The sequence below is a fragment of the Lissotriton vulgaris genome, chromosome 1_1, assembly GCF_964263255.1.
Source record: "Lissotriton vulgaris chromosome 1_1, aLisVul1.2, whole genome shotgun sequence".
In the NCBI taxonomy this organism is placed as follows: domain Eukaryota; kingdom Metazoa; phylum Chordata; class Amphibia; order Caudata; family Salamandridae; genus Lissotriton; species Lissotriton vulgaris.
The window spans coordinates 82,507,878-82,525,008 of NC_141685.1; positions in this window are offsets into that span (position 1 = coordinate 82,507,878).

Here is a 17,131-nt window from a genome sequence, read left to right on the forward strand (position 1 = left end):
GCCTCTCCTCCTCTGCTCCCCTGGACAGGCCTCTCCTCCTCTGCACCCCTGGACAGGCCTCTCCTCCTCTGCCCCTGGACAGGTATCTCCTCCTCTGCACACCTGGACAGGCCTCATCTCTTCTATACCTGTGAACAGGCCTCTCCTCCTCCACACTCCTGGACAGGCCTCACCTCCTCTGCACCCCTGACCAGCCCTCACCTCTTCTATACCTCTGAACAGGCCTCTCCTCCTCCGCACTCCTGGACAGGCCTCATCGCCTCTGCTCCTCTAGACAGGCCTCACCTCCTCTGTACCCCTGGTCAGGCCTCACCTCCTCTGCACCCCTGAACAGGCCTTACCTCCTCTGCACCCCTGGACAGGCCTCTCCTCCCCTGCCCCTGGACAGACATCTCCTTCACTGCACCCCTGGACAGGCCTCACCTCTTCTATACCTCTGAACAGGCCTCTCCTCCTCTGCACCCCTGGACAGGCCTCTCCTCCTCTGCACCCCTGGACAGGCCTCGCCTCCTCTGCACCCCTGGACAGGTCTCACATCCTCTGCAACCCTGGACAGGCCTCACATCCTCTGCAACCCTGGACAGGCCTCACCTCCTCTGCACTCCTCTGGACAGGCCTCTCCCGCTCTGCACCCCCTGGACAGGCCTCACCTCCTCTGCACCCCTGGACAGGCCTCACCTTCTCTGTACCCCGGGTCAGGCCTCACTTCCTCTGCACCCCTGGACTGGCATTGCCTCCTCTGCACTCCCCTGGACAGGCCTCTCCTGCTCTGCACCCCCTGGACAGGCCTCACCTCCTCTGCACCCCTGGACAGGCCTCACCTTCTCTGTACCCCGGGACAGGCCTCACCTCCTCTGCACGCACCGGGACAAACCTCAACTCTTCTGCACGTCCGGGACAAGCATCTCCTCTGCACCCCTCAGGACAGGCATCACCTCCTCTGCACCCCTGGACAGGCCACACCTCCTCTGCACCCCCGTGGAACAGGCCTCAACTCTTCTGCATCAGCTTCGCAGGCCTCATCACCGCTGCACCCCTGGACAGGCCACTTCCTCTCCTCCCCCTGGGGAGGCTTCACCTCCTCGGCACCTCTTGGACAGGTGTCACCTTCTTTGCAACCCTGAAAAGGACATACCTCACCTTCTTTGCACCCTTTGGCCAAGCCTCACCTCCGCTGTACCCCCCAGGACAGGCCTCACCTCCTCTGCACCCCGGACAGGCCTCTACTCCTCTGCACCCTTGGACAGGCCTCACATCCTCTGCACCCCTGGACAGGCCTCACCTCCTCTGCACCCCCGGACTGGCCTCTCCTCCTCTGCACTCCTCTGCACTCCTCTGGACAGGCCTCTATTCCTCTGCATCCCCTGGACAGGCCTCACCTCCTCTGTACCCCCAGGACAGGCCTCATCTCTTCTGCACCCCTGGACAGGCCTCACCTCCTCTGCACCCATGGACAGGCCTCGCCTCCTCTGCACTCCTCTGGACAGGCCGTTCCTGCTCTGCACCCCTGGACAGGCCTTTCCTCCTCTGCCCCCTGGACAGGCCTCACCTCCTCTCCACCCCTGGACAGGCCTCTTGGTGCTTCTCCCAGGAGCTCTCGGTGAAGGATTCTCATTAAGGACAGAGGAGCCCAGACTACATTCCACCCCATACAGCGCTTCTCACTCCGCCCTGAGCCTCGCGGCGCTATGCACAGTCCCCCGAAGAGAGATACTGCTCCCCTGGATAGGCCTCACCTCTTCTGCACCACTGGACAGGCCTCACCTCCTCTGTACCCCGGACAGGCCTCTCCTCCTCTGCCCCTTGGACAGGCCTTTCCTTCTCTGCACCCCTGGACAGGCCTCTCCTCCTCTGCACCCCTGGACAGGCCTCACCTCCTCTGTACCCCTGGACAGGCCTCATGTCCTCTGCACCCCTGGACAGGCCTTACCTCCTCTGCACCCCTGGACTGGCCTCCCCTTCTCTGCACTCCTCTGGACAGGCCTCTCCTTCTCTGCACCCCCTGGACAGGCCTCACCTCCTCTACACCCCCTGTAGAGGTCTCACCTCCTCTGCACCCCTGGACAGCCCTCCCCTCCTCTGTACCCCTGGACAGGCCTTTCCTCCTCTTCACTCCTGGACAGGCCTCTCCTCCTCTGTACCCCTGGATAGGCCTCGCCTTCTCTGCACCCCTGGACAGGCCTCTCCTCCTCTGCACCCCCTGGACAGGCCCCACCTCCTCTGCACCCCTGGAGAGGCCTAAGCTCCTCTGCACCCCTGGACAGGCCTCAACTCCTCTGCACCCCTGGACAGGCCTCACCTCTTCTATATCTCTGAACAGGCCTCTCCTCCTCCACACTCCTGGACAGGCCTCTCCTCCTCTGCAACCCTGGACAGGCCTCATCGCCTCTGCTCCTCTGGACAGGCCTCTCCTCCTCTGCTCCCCTGGACAGGCCTCACCTCCTCCGCTCTCCTGAACAGGCCTCTCCTCCTCTGCACCCCATGGACAGGCCTCTCCTACTCTGCTCCCCTGGACAGGCCTCAACTCCTCCGCTCCCCTGGACAGGCCTCACCTCCTCTGCACCCCTGGACAGGCCTCACCTCTTCTATATCTCTGAACAGGCCTCTCCTCCTCCACACTCCTGGACAGGCCTCTCCTCCTCTGCAACCCTGGACAGGCCTCATCGCCTCTGCTCCTCTGGACAGGCCTCTCCTCCTCTGCTCCCCTGGACAGGCCTCACCTCCTCCGCTCTCCTGAACAGGCCTCTCCTCCTCTGCACCCCATGGACAGGCCTCTCCTACTCTGCTCCCCTGGACAGGCCTCAACTCCTCTGTACCCCTGGTCAGGCCTCTCCTCCTCTGCACCCCTGGACAGGCCTCTCCTCCTCTGCACCCCTGGACAGGCCTCTCCTCCTCTGCCCCTGGACAGGTATCTCCTCCTCTGCACACCTGGACAGGCCTCATCTCTTCTATACCTGTGAACAGGCCTCTCCTCCTCCACACTCCTGGACAGGCCTCACCTCCTCTGCACCCCTGACCAGGCCTCACCTCTTCTATACCTCTGAACAGGCCTCTCCTCCTCCGCACTCCTGGACAGGCCTCATCGCCTCTGCTCCTCTAGACAGGCCTCACCTCCTCTGTACCCCTGGTCAGGCCTCACCTCCTCTGCACCCCTGAACAGGCCTTACCTCCTCTGCACCCCTGGACAGGCCTCTCCTCCCCTGCCCCTGGACAGACATCTCCTCCTCTGCACCCCTGGACAGGCCTCACCTCTTCTATACCTCTGAACAGGCCTCTCCTCCTCTGCACCCCTGGACAGGCCTCTCCTCCTCTGCACCCCTGGACAGGCCTCACCTCCTCGGCACCCCTGGACATGCTTCTCCTCCTCTGCACCCCTGGAGAGGCCACGCTTCCTCTGCACCCCTGGACAGGCCTCTCCTCCTCTGCACCCCTGGACAGCCCTCATCTCCTCTGCACCCCTGGCCAGGCCTCACCTCCTCTGACCCCTGGCCAGGCCTCACCTCCTCTGCACCCCTGGACAGGCCTCTCCTCCTCTGCCCCTCCTCTGGACAGACCTCACCTCCTCTGCACCCCTGGCCAGGCCTCACCTCCTCTGACCCCTGGACAGGCATCACCTCCTCTGCACCCCTGGACAGACCTCACCTCCTCTGCACCCCTGGTCAGGCCTCACCTCCTCTGCGCCTCTGGACAGGCCTCTCCTCCTCTGCACCCCCTGGACAGGCCTCTCCTCCTCCGCTCCCCTGGACAGGCCTCACCTCCTCCGCTCTCTTGGACAGGCCTCTCCTCCTCTGCACCCCCTGGACAGGCTTCTCCTCCTCTGCTCCCCTGGACAGGCCTCAACTCCTCTGCACCCCTGGACCGGCCTCTCCTCCTCCGCTCCCCTGGACAGGCCTCAACTCCTCTGCAACCCTGGACAGGCCTCGCCTCCTCTGCACCCCTGGAGAGGCCTCAACTCCTCTGCACCCCTGGACAGGCCTCTCCTCCTCTGCACCCCTGGACAGGCCTCACCTCCTCTGCACCCCTGGACAGGCCTCAGCTCCTCTGCACTCCTGGACAGGCCTCACCTCCTCTGACCCTCCTCTGGACAGGCCTCACCTCCTTTGCTCCCCTGGACAGGTCTCCCCTCCTCTGCACCCTTGGAAAGGCCTAACATCCTCTGCACCCCTGGACAGGCCTCACCTCCTCCGATCCCCTGGACAGGCCTCACCTCCTCTGCGCCTCTGGACAGGTCTCCCCTCCTCTGCACCCCTGGACAGGCCTCACCTCCTCCGTTCTCCTGGACAGGCCTCACCTCCTCTGCACCCCTGGACAGGCCTCTCGTCGTCTGCACCCCCTGGACAGGCCTCTCCTCCTCCGCTCCCCTGGACAGGCCTGAACTCCTCTGCACCCCTGGACAGGCCTCTCCTCCTCTGCACCCCTGGACAGGCCTCACCTCCTCTGCACCCCTGGACAGGCCTCGCCTCCTCTGCATCCCTGCACAGGCCTCTCTTCTTCTGCACCCCTGGACAGGCCTCGCCTCCTCTGCATCCCTGCACAGGCCTCTCCTCCTCTGCACCCCTGGACAGGCCTCCCCTCCTCTGCACCCCTGGACAGGCCTCACCTCCTCTGCACCCCTGGACAGGCCTCAGCTCCTCTGCACTCCTGGACAGGCCTCACCTCCTCTGACCCTCCTCTGGACAGGCCTCACCTCCTTTGCTCCCCTGGACAGGTCTCCCCTCCTCTGCACCCTTGGACAGGCCTAACATCCTCTGCACCCCTGGACAGGCGCACCCCTGGACAGGCCTCACCTCCTCTGCACCCCTGGACAGGCCTCGCCTCCTCTGCATCCCTGCACAGGCCTCTCTTCTTCTGCACCCCTGGACAGGCCTCGCCTCCTCTGCATCCCTGCACAGGCCTCTCCTCCTCTGCACCCCTGGACAGGCCTCCCCTCCTCTGCACCCCTGGACAGGCCTCACCTCCTCTGCACCCCTGGACAGGCCTCAGCTCCTCTGCACTCCTGGACAGGCCTCACCTCCTCTGACCCTCCTCTGGACAGGCCTCACCTCCTTTGCTCCCCTGGACAGGTCTCCCCTCCTCTGCACCCTTGGACAGGCCTAACATCCTCTGCACCCCTGGACAGGCCTCACCTCCTCTGCACCCCTGGACAGCCCTCACCTCCTCTGCACCCCTGGACAGGCCTCTCCTCGTCTGCACCCCCTGGACAGGCCTCTCCTCCTCCGCTCCCCTGGACAGGCCTCAACTCCTCTGCACCCCTGGACAGGCCTCTCCTCCTCTGCACCCCTGGACAGGCCTCGCCTCCTCTGCATCCCTGCACAGGCCTCTCTTCCTCTGCACCCCTGGACAGGCCTCGCCTCCTCTGCATCCCTGCACAGGCCTCTCCTCCTCTGCACCCCTGGACAGGCCTCCCCTCCTCTGCACCCCTGGACAGGCCTCACCTCCTCTGCACCCCTGGACAGGCCTCAGCTCCTCTGCACTCCTGGACAGGCCTCACCTCCTCTGACCCTCCTCTGGACAGGCCTCACCTCCTTTGCTCCCCTGGACAGGTCTCCCCTCCTCTGCACCCTTGGACAGGCCTAACATCCTCTGCACCCCTGGACAGGCCTCACCTCCTCCGATCCCCTGGACAGGCCTCACCTCCTCTGCGCCTCTGGACAGGTCTCCCCTCCTCTGCACCCCTGGACAGGCCTCACCTCCTCTGCACCCCTGGACAGGCCTCTCCTCGTCTGCACCCCCTGGACAGGCCTCTCCTCCTCCGCTCCCCTGGACAGGCCTCAACTCCTCTGCACCCCTGGACAGGCCTCTCCTCCCCTGCCCCACTGGACAGGCCTCTCCTCCTCTGCACCCCTGGACAGGCCTCATCTCTTCTGCACCCCTGGACAGGCCTCACCTCCTCTGCACCCCTGGACAGGTCTCACCTCCTCTGCACCCCTGGACAGGCCTCTCCTCCTCTGCACCCCTGGACAGGCCTCACCTCCTCCGCTCCCCACTCAGCATCAGCAGCAGGAATAGCTGAGCTCTCATGACAACACCATTAATGGGGGGGCGGGGGGATTAAAGATCCAGTGATTAATAAATTGCAGCCAAGTGAGTTAGCAGCTGTCCTACCTGAGCAGAAACCTGTCCAGGCTCTCTCCTCCTCCTGGCGGCAGATCTGGAGTCTGAGGGGGGGTCTGTAAGGGCCTGAAGATGGAGGTAACTGCAGTGCAAACATAGACAGACAGGGCTCCTTCCTCCTCTGCTGCAGGCTGAACACACCAGGAGAGACAGGAAAAGATGTCATCACCGCTGCTGGTGCTGTCTCTGCCACCGCTGACCCGGAAGAGGAAACCCTTCTCACTTTCATCCAAAGTGCAGCTCAGTGGGTTTCATCAGTAGACGAGGAGCGCCCTCTGGTGGCCGCTGACGAAACCGCCGCCTCCAGGCTCCAGCAGTGAATACATTTCACACAAACAAGTGCAGGGCCTCACACTTGGCTGCTGTGAAAAAGTATTTATAGCTTCACTTCAAACAAGCATCTTCCAATCAATGATGTAGGGGACTAAAAAGTATTTACAGAAAGGTGACAACTGGAAGAGGCAGTCTGTATTTCAATGAATAAATCTGTATTTCAATGAATATATGAGTATTTCGGTCAGTTTTGCAATTAAACTGGACAACTTATTTTTTTTTTTTAAATAATTTATTTGCAGGTTTTTCAAATCCACAGCGTGGTACATAGGAAAGTAAACAGAGAAAAATGCCAGGGAGTTTTAAACACCAGATCAATTAAAATTTGACATAGGTCATGTGTCAAAGCGACAATTAAAGGAACAGTTTATTTCCAATTTTTCCGTGTCTGTCGCTTATTCCTTATATTTGATACAGTTTTATATCCTCGAACAAGATTGAAATGTAGGCCCTAATTAGATCTTGAGTTTCTAGTTTAAGAGCACAACTGTCTTCTAAATTATTAAGATACCAGCCTCTTCCAGGCTTTGTTGTTTTCTTTACAGTAACCACCTCCCTCTCTCAACAAAGATTCACTGAAAAAAAAAGCAATTTATCTTTGAAACAATAAATTTCTAAGATATAGATATTAAGTATGAACCCGAAATTTCTCACACAGTTTGCATTGTATCATGAAAATGAGTGGGTATTACTGGTCTGACGAACAGGGGAGGGGCATTTCCTTACTCGAAAATATTGTTCTCCTTCACAGAGGCCCCTATATCATAGCACGCTCGTCATCAGAACATCGTTGATTAGTGAGTGCGTCAACTATTTGTAGCATTGTCATGCAAGCAGTCTTGAATGCCTCGACAGCGAAATTAGTTTGGATGTGCATACATCAGAGCCCTCAAGCGTCACCCATCACGAGTGACACTAACACATTTGGGGGTCGTGCTGAGGTCTCACTCAAACCTGGCCCATTCTTCCAAACTATGGGGATAAACTAGAACTTCACACGTGACTATTCGGCACAGAGCAGACCCTCTGTCCCACATTTTGTTGGCAAAACCTTTCTCATATTTTACCATGAGTAGTGCACACAGTTCAGTAGAATGTTAAATTGAATGTCTATTTTAGTGAGACTTGGTTGTTAATTTTTTCACTTTACATTTGTTCTGATCATGTCTATAAATTCAGGAATGTCTCTTCCTTTGGAATTGTCAAAGTCAAATGTTAAGTGACACCGCTCCCTGTGTCTTTTTAATACCTCAATTCTTTATTGATTTTTCATATACAATGAGCATATAACAGGGATGGAAGTTTATCGACTCAGCAGAGTCTAAGATACTGCGTTAACTAGAACTGGTGAGATGACATTGATAACAGGAAAAACAATAAATAAGATAACCCGTCCAGATAGAGGTGATGTGGCCCAGAAGATCCAGCAGATTATCAGGGAAGGAGGACGAAGGGGAACACGAGGGGAAGGGACGTGGGAACAGGAGAGAATAGTCAGTGTGCCAGGCCCATCGTCACCACCATATGTGCTTTATAGACCCACTCCGTCATCCAGTGCCAGTGGTGTAGGAACTTGAAATAACTGAATTTCAACCTGACCACCTTGAGGAAACTGCCTTGGTCTTTCCAAAGGTCGTGCCAGTCCTGCTCCGAGAGTGAGAGGCCCAGTCTCTACTCCACAAACAGCATAAAGTGTGGGCAGTGGTGCTCGAAAAAAGGCTGTTCATAGCTGTAACATACAATCCCACCATAGTGTCCTTGTATCCTTTCCGCATCAGGATATAATGCAACATTGGGTCAGTGTTAGACCTGGCACCTTTGACGTGGGTCGTCCTTCCATTTTTCTCTTTTGTCTCCTCTGTGTTTGCTGGTGTTAGATGCTCTAGGCGCTGTGCCACTGCCATAAAGTGCCACAGCGCGAATGCTCCCTATTGTAAATTGACTGTATGAATTAGTATAATCCTAATTGACCCAAGGAACATGACAGGAAATTAGAATTTAGTATGCCTGAGCTCCGAATATTAAAGTGCATGTTTTATTGATGATTATTTTTATATTCTGTCAATCAATCAATCATTTCCATTTATAGAGCGCGCTACTCACCCGTGAGGGTCTCAAGGCGCTGGGGGGTGGGTGGGGGGGTGCTGCTACTGCTCGAAAAGCCAGGTCTTAATGTGCTTCCCTTCCTGAAGCTGAGATGGTCTTGAGTCAGTCGTAGGTAAATGGGGAGGAAGTTCCAGGTCTTCGCTGCCAGGTAGGAGAATGATCTTCCCCCGGTGGTGGTTCTGCGAATCCGTGGGACGAGGGCGAGGCTGGTGGAGCGAAGCTGGCGGGTGGGGGTGTAGAACGAGAGGCGGCCGTTGAGGTTTTTGGGGCCCATGTTGTGGAGCTCTTTGTGTGCATGGGTGAGCAGTCTGAACGTTAATCTTTTGTTGACGGGGAGCCAGTGGAGGTTCCTCAGGTGGGTGGATATTTGGCTGTGGCGAGGGATGTTGAGGATGAGTTGTGCGGAGGCGTTCTGTATGCGCTGGAGGCGATTCTGAAGTTTGGCAGTGGTTCCTGCGTATAGGGCGTTCCCGTAGTCCAGCTGGCTGGTGACGAGGGCCTCGGTGACTGTTCTTCTGGTTTCTGTGGGGATCCATCGGAAGATCTTTCGAAGCATGCGCAGGGTGTTGAAGCATGAGGATGAGACGGCGTTGACTTGTTTGGTCATTGTGAGGGAAGAGTCCAGGATGAATCCCAGGTTGCGTGCGTGGTCCGTGGGTGTCGGTGCGGGGCCCAGCGCCGAGGGCCACCAGGAGTCGTCCCAGGCAGATGGGGATTGTCCGAGGATGAGGACCTCTGTCTTGTCCGAGTTGAGCTTAAGACGGCTGAGCTTCATCCATTCTGCTACCTCTTTCATACCTTCCTGAAGGTTGGTTTTGGCGATCGCAGGGTCCTTGGTGAGGGAGAGTATCAGCTGGGTGTCGTCGGCGTAGGAAATGATGTTGATGTTGTGTTTTCGTTCGATGGTGGCGAGGGGGGCCCTGTAGATGTTGAAGAGTGTTGGACTGAGTGAGGATCCTTGAGGCATGCCGCAGATGATCTCGGTGGCCGCGGAACAGAAGGGGGGAGGCGGACTCTCTGGGTTCTGAGGAACAAAGTGACCCATTCCAGGGCCTTTCCTTGGATTCCAGTGTCGTCGAGGCGGTGTATTAGGGTGCGGTGGCAGACGGTGTCAAAGGCCGCTGAGAGGTCTAGGAGGATGAGGGCAGCTGTTTCTCCGTTGTCCATCAGGGTTCTGATGTCGTCAGTGACTGCGATTAGGGCGGTCTCGGTGCTGTGGTTGGGTCGAAATCAAGACTGGGAGGGGTCGAGCGAGTTGTTTGCCTTGAGGAAAGCAGTCAGCTGTTTAATGACGGTCTTCTCAAGGACTTTAGCCAGGAAGGGGAGAAGAGAGATGGGGCAGAAGTTCTTGAGGTCCTTGGGGTCCGCTGTGGGTTTCTTCAGGAGGGCGTTGATCTCTGCATGTTTCCAGCTCTCAGGGAAGGTTGCTGACTTGAAGGAGCTGTTTATGACGTTCCGCAGGTGGGGTGCGATGGTGGTGTCGGCTTTGTTGAAGATTTGATGGGGGCATGGTTCAGAGGGGGAGCCTGAGTGGATGGTATTCATGACGTGGATGGTGTCTTCACTGCTGATGGGGGTTCCGAGAGCTGATGGTGGTGGTGGGGGTCGCTGGTTTGGTTTCCGGAGGTGGAGTTTGGGGTCCAAAGCTGTTGTGTATATCTGCGATCTTGCGGTAGAAGAACGTGGCGAGGGAGTTGCAGAGGTCTTGCGAAGGGGTGATGTCGTTGTTGCTAGTGTTGGGGTTGGAGAGCTCTTTGACGATGCTGAAGAGTTCCGTGCTGTTATGGGTGTTGTTGTCCAGTCGCTCTTTGAACGATGTCCTCTTGGTGGCCCGGATCTGCTGATGGTATTCGCGGGTCGGGTTTTTGAGAGCTGTCATGTTTTCTGTTGTTCGTTTGCTGCGCCAGGTCTTTTCGAGTGTACGGCAGGAACTCTTTGCGGTTTTGAGGGTGTCTGTGAACCATGAGGGTTTTCTGGTGGCGGTCTTGCTGTGGGGGTTCTTCAGTGGGGCGAGGTCGTTGGTGCAGCTGGTGATCCACTGTGAGAGGTTGTGGGCTGTGTCGTTGCTGTCGGGTATGTTGGTGTCGGCTGGTGGATTCTGGCTCAGTGATGTGGTAAGCTGGTCTGTGGTAATTTTGCTCCAGCATCTGCGGGGAATCTGATGTGTGAGGTGGTGAGATGTAGTCTTCTTGAATGTGAAGTGTATGCAGCTGTGGTCGGTCCAGTGTAGTCCAGTTGAGTGGCTGAAGGTGACGTGGTTACTGGCGGAGAAGATGGCGTCGAGAGTGTGGCCAGCGAGGTGGGTGGGGGTGTCCACCAGTTGCTTGAGTCCGAGGTTGGCGAGGTTGTCGCGCAGGGTGGTGGTGGTGCTGTTGTTGTTTTTCTCCAGGTGAATGTTCAGGTCTCCTAGGAGGATGTATTCTGGTGTGGCTAGGGCATGCGGGCTGATGAGGTTGACGATGGTTTCGCTGACTTGTGTACGCGGGCCGGGGGGTCTGTAGATGAGCGTTCCTCTGAGGGTGGTCTGGGGGTCGGTGTGGATCTGGAAGTGTAGGTGTTCGGCGGTGGAGAGGGTGTCTTCGGTGTTGGTCGTGACGCTGATGGGGTTTCTGTAGATGATGGCGATCCCTCCTCCTGTTTTGTTGACGCGGTCCTTCCGGGTGATTTTGTAGATGTCCGGGATGGCTATAGCAATGTCGGGGGCTGAGGAGGCATTCATCCAGGTTTCCGTGAGGAAGGCGACGTCAGGTGCTGTTGTGTCGAGGAGGTCCCAGAGTTCGATGGCGTGCTTGTGAACGGAGCGGATGTTGAGGAGAATGCACTTGAGGTGGTTGTTGTTGTGGTTTGGTTTGGAGGGTGGGGTGCAAGGTCGGGGTCGGAGGCAGGTGAATTTGCAGGCTTGACAGGTGAAGGGTCCGTGGGGGGTGGTCGTCGGGTGTTGAGTGTGTTGAGGGCGGCGGTGTCGTACTTCAGTCGGATGTCCAGGTTCCTGCGGGGGCCAGGGGTTCTGGCGCTGGGCGCAGTCCAGGCACGGACGGGATCAGACGGGCTTGCCTTTGGCACGCCAGCGGCGTGTCCACGCGGTCTCCTCCATAAATGGCGAAGTGGGAGGGAGGAGCAGCAGGGAGGCGGGAGCGGGGTGGCGAATGGGCGTCGTGGAGCGGGTTCAGGAGAGAAAAAGGGGCGGGCCGCCGGGGAGCAGCGGCGTGAGCGGGGGGGCACAGAGCAGGAGAAATACAGAAATACAGTCACGGGGAGTGCAGAAACCAGAAAAGAGCTAAACACGGGGCACAAAGCAAATACAATAATGGGCACAGTAAAAACACAAAATACAGACGGAGCACAGGAGCAGCTGCGAACTCGCGGCAGCAGCGGTGAAGGTCCTGGTCACACATTGGGAGCCGTGCGGTGCGTGGAGTGACCGGCCCTGCGAGCAGGGTCAAGGGTCACAGCTCACCACCGTGCGGTCTCCTCCATAAATGGCCAAGTGGGAGGGAGGAGCAGCTGGGAGGTGGGAGCGGGGTGGTGGATGGACGTCGGGGAGCAGGTACAGAAGAGAAAAAGGGGAGCCGGGGAGCAGTGGCGGGAGCGGGGAGTGGTGGGGCACAGAGCGGGAGAAATACAGTCATGGGGAGTGCAGAAAACAGAAAAGAGCTAAACACAGGGACAGAAAAGACCTAAACACAGGGATGTGATTGAAAATACCACTTTTAGGAAGAAGGTAATTTCTTGCCTAAACCTTCCAGTGTACTCTGCTGTTATGTGTATTGGCTGTCTGGTTTTGGAGGGTCAGTGCAGGCTGATCCAGACCTGGATTGAATAGAGATACATGCAGTTGGAGTATGGGGAGGGGTGACCCTTTGATCTGAGCAGGGCTGTGCCTGGCAAGGTGAATGATGGCTCCACCTCCCACTGTGTGTCTGATAGCAGACCCCCTCTTCCTAAAAGGCATGATGTTATGTTATTTTATATGTAATAGAAAGCTTGTATCGCGCACTAATACTAATAATGTCCTGGCACGGAAGAGAACTGGGGCGGAACAGATGGAAACCAATTAAGGGAGCTGACTAAACAGATGTGTCTTTAGGGTTTTTTAAAAAGTTGGAAGTCTTGAGTAAGCTGAAGATCGGCAGGGAGCAAATTCCAAGCCACTGCTGTTTTAACAGAAAGAGACTGGCCTCCCAAGCGAGCTCTGCGGAAACGCGGCATTACCATCCGGCGTAAAGAGGCAGACCGCAGAGATCGATTGGGTACATACAGGGCAAAGCGCCTCCTTAGATACAAAGGACCAAGACCATGAAGGGCCCTGTGCGCGAGAGTGAGAGCTTTGAATTGTACTCGCTGGGCCACAGGCAGCAAGTGCAGATCCCACAAATGCTGTCGAACACTAGATTTCCTGGAGATGTTAAAAAGGAGTCTAGCTATGGCATTCTGTATAGTCTGCAGTTTTTTCAGCCAATGAACAAGGCAGTTGGCATAATCAAGACGAGAAAGAATCAAAGCACGGGCTACTGTCTCTTTGGCCTCTCTAGGGAGCAGGGGAAATAACTTTCTAAGTGCCTTGAGGGTGCCAAAGAAGACAACAGTCAGTTTTTTTAGCTCGAGGACCGAAGGCTGCGCTTGTGCAGTCTCCGGGAGGAGATTTAATGATTTTGAGTCATTTTCAGTATGGGGGCTTGAACCCGCCTCTCTCCTCCATTGGCTGGCTTCCTAAACGGAGCCCAGCCATTGGAGGAGACAGGCTTCACTCCAATAAAGCCCCGTCTCTTTCGGATTTGGGGGCGTGTTTTTATGCGTTCTTTCGACTGTGACGTCACCCGTCACTCAGAACGTCAAAACACGCCCCTGAATCCAAAATTTGTGGACGTTTGCGGCCGCCATTTCTATCTGCTCTCTTGCAGCGTGCTCCTCTTTCTGCAGGAATAGCTGGTGGCAGGAGCACTTTATCAAGCGTGGAACGACCTGCACTGCTTCCCAGAGCCACTCTTATCACCCGGGAGAGGATGGGCGACTAAACTGGTTCTTCCTCGGGTCCATCCTGACGTCATTAGGCACCAAGGGTGCGCGTGGAGGCAGCTGAGGTGCCGCTCACACAAAGCCACTTCAGTGCTGCTCGCCACACCTCAATCCGCTCTCATATTGTGCTCTCTAAGCATTTTACCCTCGTCTCCAGTGAGAGCTCCTCTTTCAGCATCTGTGACGTGTGCGCCTGGAGATATCTCACGTCCCTTATCGCGGCCATCTCCAGCCCCGCGCATTTCTCAGGGGGTTTATCAGCCTGGACAAGGCCCGGGGTGCTGATGTGTTGCGCAGATTGCCATCGCGGGCCCTGCAAGAGGCGCACGGATCCACTGTCTGGCAGTATCCCCTCACAGGATAGCTGGGGGCGATGCTATCGCGGCCTCCATTTGCGGCAGTCGATTTCAGAGTCTGGGATATCCTTTCTGATGGCAGGCGCAGGCCTCGCAGGCCTTCTGCTGTCCGCCCAATCGCAGCCAAAGGTAGCCGTGCAGCGCCCCCTAGGCGTGGATGTGCTCGTGTTCGGACCCCTTGGTGTGTGTTTAAGCCCATAAACCGGGTCCCTAGCATTGGCAGCATGTATGACTGAAGCGCATGAAACAGGGAATGTCTATGTCGCGATACTCTTGCAGGTGGGTGCCCTGTCGTGGCCGCTGTATGATGAATGCATGTCGTGACTTGCCGGGAAGTAATACTTGAGTGCTTTAACCTTTGACTGGAATTCCATTTCCACGTCTTGGTTGTTGTTCGCCTCTTGGATTGTGGCATCGTCTGTGCACTGGGTGCAACAAGTACCTTACCGTTGGAGTGGGTTCGATGTTCTCTTCGGAAGTGTTCTGTGGAAAAGTGTAATTGCCTAATTCTAATAACTGAAATGGCGACGTTCGTATTACCCCGGAGTTAGCATGCCCCTGGTTGTCTGTGTTCGCGTCCCACCCCCCTTCCTATGTCGTCTTGTTGTGTTTTATTTCACACTGTGCTCGGGAGTCTGTCATTGGTGCTATGGGGGGAGACTGAGTCTGGAGCACAAGTAGGCGCGTAGCTGCCATTGGTGCAGCTGGTGCAGTAGCACCGGGCCCCAAAGGCTCCCCTGAAACGTGATAATATATGTAAATTATCATTGAAACAGCAGCCAGGGAGTCCATTTCCCTCCTTGCACCAGGGCCGACACTGGCTACGCCACTGGGCCTGTGTGGGAATTATCTCAAAAGACCCACTTTCAATGCAATTCACTCTCCTGCAACAATCTGGTGCGAAGAGGACTCCTCAGTGGAGGCAGGAAGAGGGCAGCCTTGCTGAGGAGGGTGGACGTTCACTTGTGTTTGCCAATCTCCGTCCTTTCCACGTCCTCACGCATTTTTCAGGTTTTCACCTCTGTATCTATGATAAATTAAACACGTACTGTGAGTGCCGATTGCCACGAGGTTAGCCACCATGCCCTTGCCAATTAGTTCGTATTTATTCTAGTCTGTGTCTGTACCGTACGCGATGACGTCATCTAACTCTTTAAGGGCAGCGTTCCTGGAGCAGTCCTGTTCCATTGGCATCGGCTAGATTTGTTTTCACCTGGATGTAGCTGCCAAACGTGTATCCTTGTGACGGTGTCGTGTTTGTTATAACTCTCCTCATCCTTTTGCCAATCAGTGCTGTTGTTTACTCTAATTTCATGGGTATGTTTCAGTTTTGTATCTTATGTGACATCAAGGCACAGATGCCAGCTCGCAGGTCTTTCATGCAGCAGCCGAACTAGTCCTTCAGCAATCATGATTAATATCCGTGCAGTTCGCTAGTCCCCATAATACTCAGGGGAATCAAGATGCTAGTTAGTTGCTAGCTAGGGGTGGGAGAAATTCGCGTTACTTGATTTTGCATACTTGCACGAAATTACACGTAATTACATAAAATGCAAAAGTGGAATTTGGCGATGTATTTTAGTACGAAATGCATTTGGACGTGAGGATACATTTCACTCTACCAAACCGTGCAAAAAACAGAACCCACCACAAACAACAGCAGCTTCTGTTCCGTTGTTCGCGTAGTTCCTGTGTGTTGACAGAATACAGAGCATAATTTTGCCGTGTGGCATAATGGTATAATTTCAGGAATTTTGTGAAACAAGAGTAACTCAAAATTATGCTAATGGAGGTTTTGTCTGGCTGATTGGGTCACTGTGCCACAGGTCAGCTGCAACTTGTATCTGAGTGTGGCCTTCCTTAGAAGAAATACTAGTAGATGGCAGGGCATTAGTACAGTGCCCTACAGTAGAAGAGTTATTATAGGAAGCCGGGTCCACCATGGTATCAGAAACAACACTGGTGCTTTAATGCACACAGCATCATATCAGTAGGAAAACAGCAACACTATGTGCATGGGAAAGTATTCTGACACAAGTGAACTAGGCTGGCACAGCTCTGTGCCTGCTTAGATATAAACCATTAGGGCAGTATGCATTAAGGACTTCAATCATGAGCCCCTGCTTCAGAAAAAAGTGCATAAGTAAGTCTCATCTGTGGGTTGGGGAAGACGCCCCGCCTCCAGAAGAGTTTACCCTTCATTAAACTGAAACTGGAATCAATGTACATGGGCTAGTTTCAAACCTCCTTGGCAGAGTCTGCCTTTTGAATGATCTCGGGCGCAATAGTCCGGCTAACCTCAAGTAAGAAAACATAGCACTTAGGATAAGTGTTAGGAGTTTTAGAATCACTTGTTCTATAGTAGAATGGGAGCGAGGGATTTTTCTTCCCTCTGCTCCCCTGATTGTGCCATTTTTCTTGCCTCTGCTCCCCTGATTGTGCCATTTTTCTTGCCCCTGCTCCCCTGATTGTGCCATTTTTCCTGCCTCTGCTCCCCTGATTGTGCCATTTTTCTTGCCTCTGCTCCCCTGATTGTGCCATTTTTCTTGCCCCTGCTCCCCTGATTGTGCCATTTTTCTTGCCTCTGCTCCCCTAATTGTGCCATTTTTCTTGCCTCTGCCCCCTGACTGTGCTCGTTTTTCTTGCCTTCTGCCCCCTGATTGTGCCATTTTTCTTGCCTTCTGCCCCCTGATTGTGCCATTTTTCTTGCCTATGCCCTCCTGATTGTGCCATTTTTCTTGCCTCTGCCCTCCTGACTGCGCTCGTTTTCTTGCCTTCTGCCCCCTGATTGCACTCGTTTTTCTTGCCTTCTGCCCCCTGATTGCACTCGTTTTTCTTGCCTTTGCCCCCCTGATTGTGCCATTTTTCTTGCCTCTTCCCCCTGGATTGTGCCATTTTTCTTGCCTCTGCCCCCCTGATTGTGCCATACCTGCCCCATGACATGCAAGTATTGAATAGTTTTTTTTTTTTTGTTTTTTTTTTGTCGTAAGACATTTATTTGCACAAAAGAAATAAAAGTTACACTGCGTCACGCCAACAACCCGGAGGCAGGCCGCTATCAAAGCAAACAACACATAAAAAGTGTTGAACCACAAGGAGTGACATAAACAGTTGGGTGGCATGACTCACAGTATAAGCACGTGGTGCAGGAAGGATACTTATAACAGCAGTGTGACATTAGCACGGTAAATGGTCTTACATTTTTT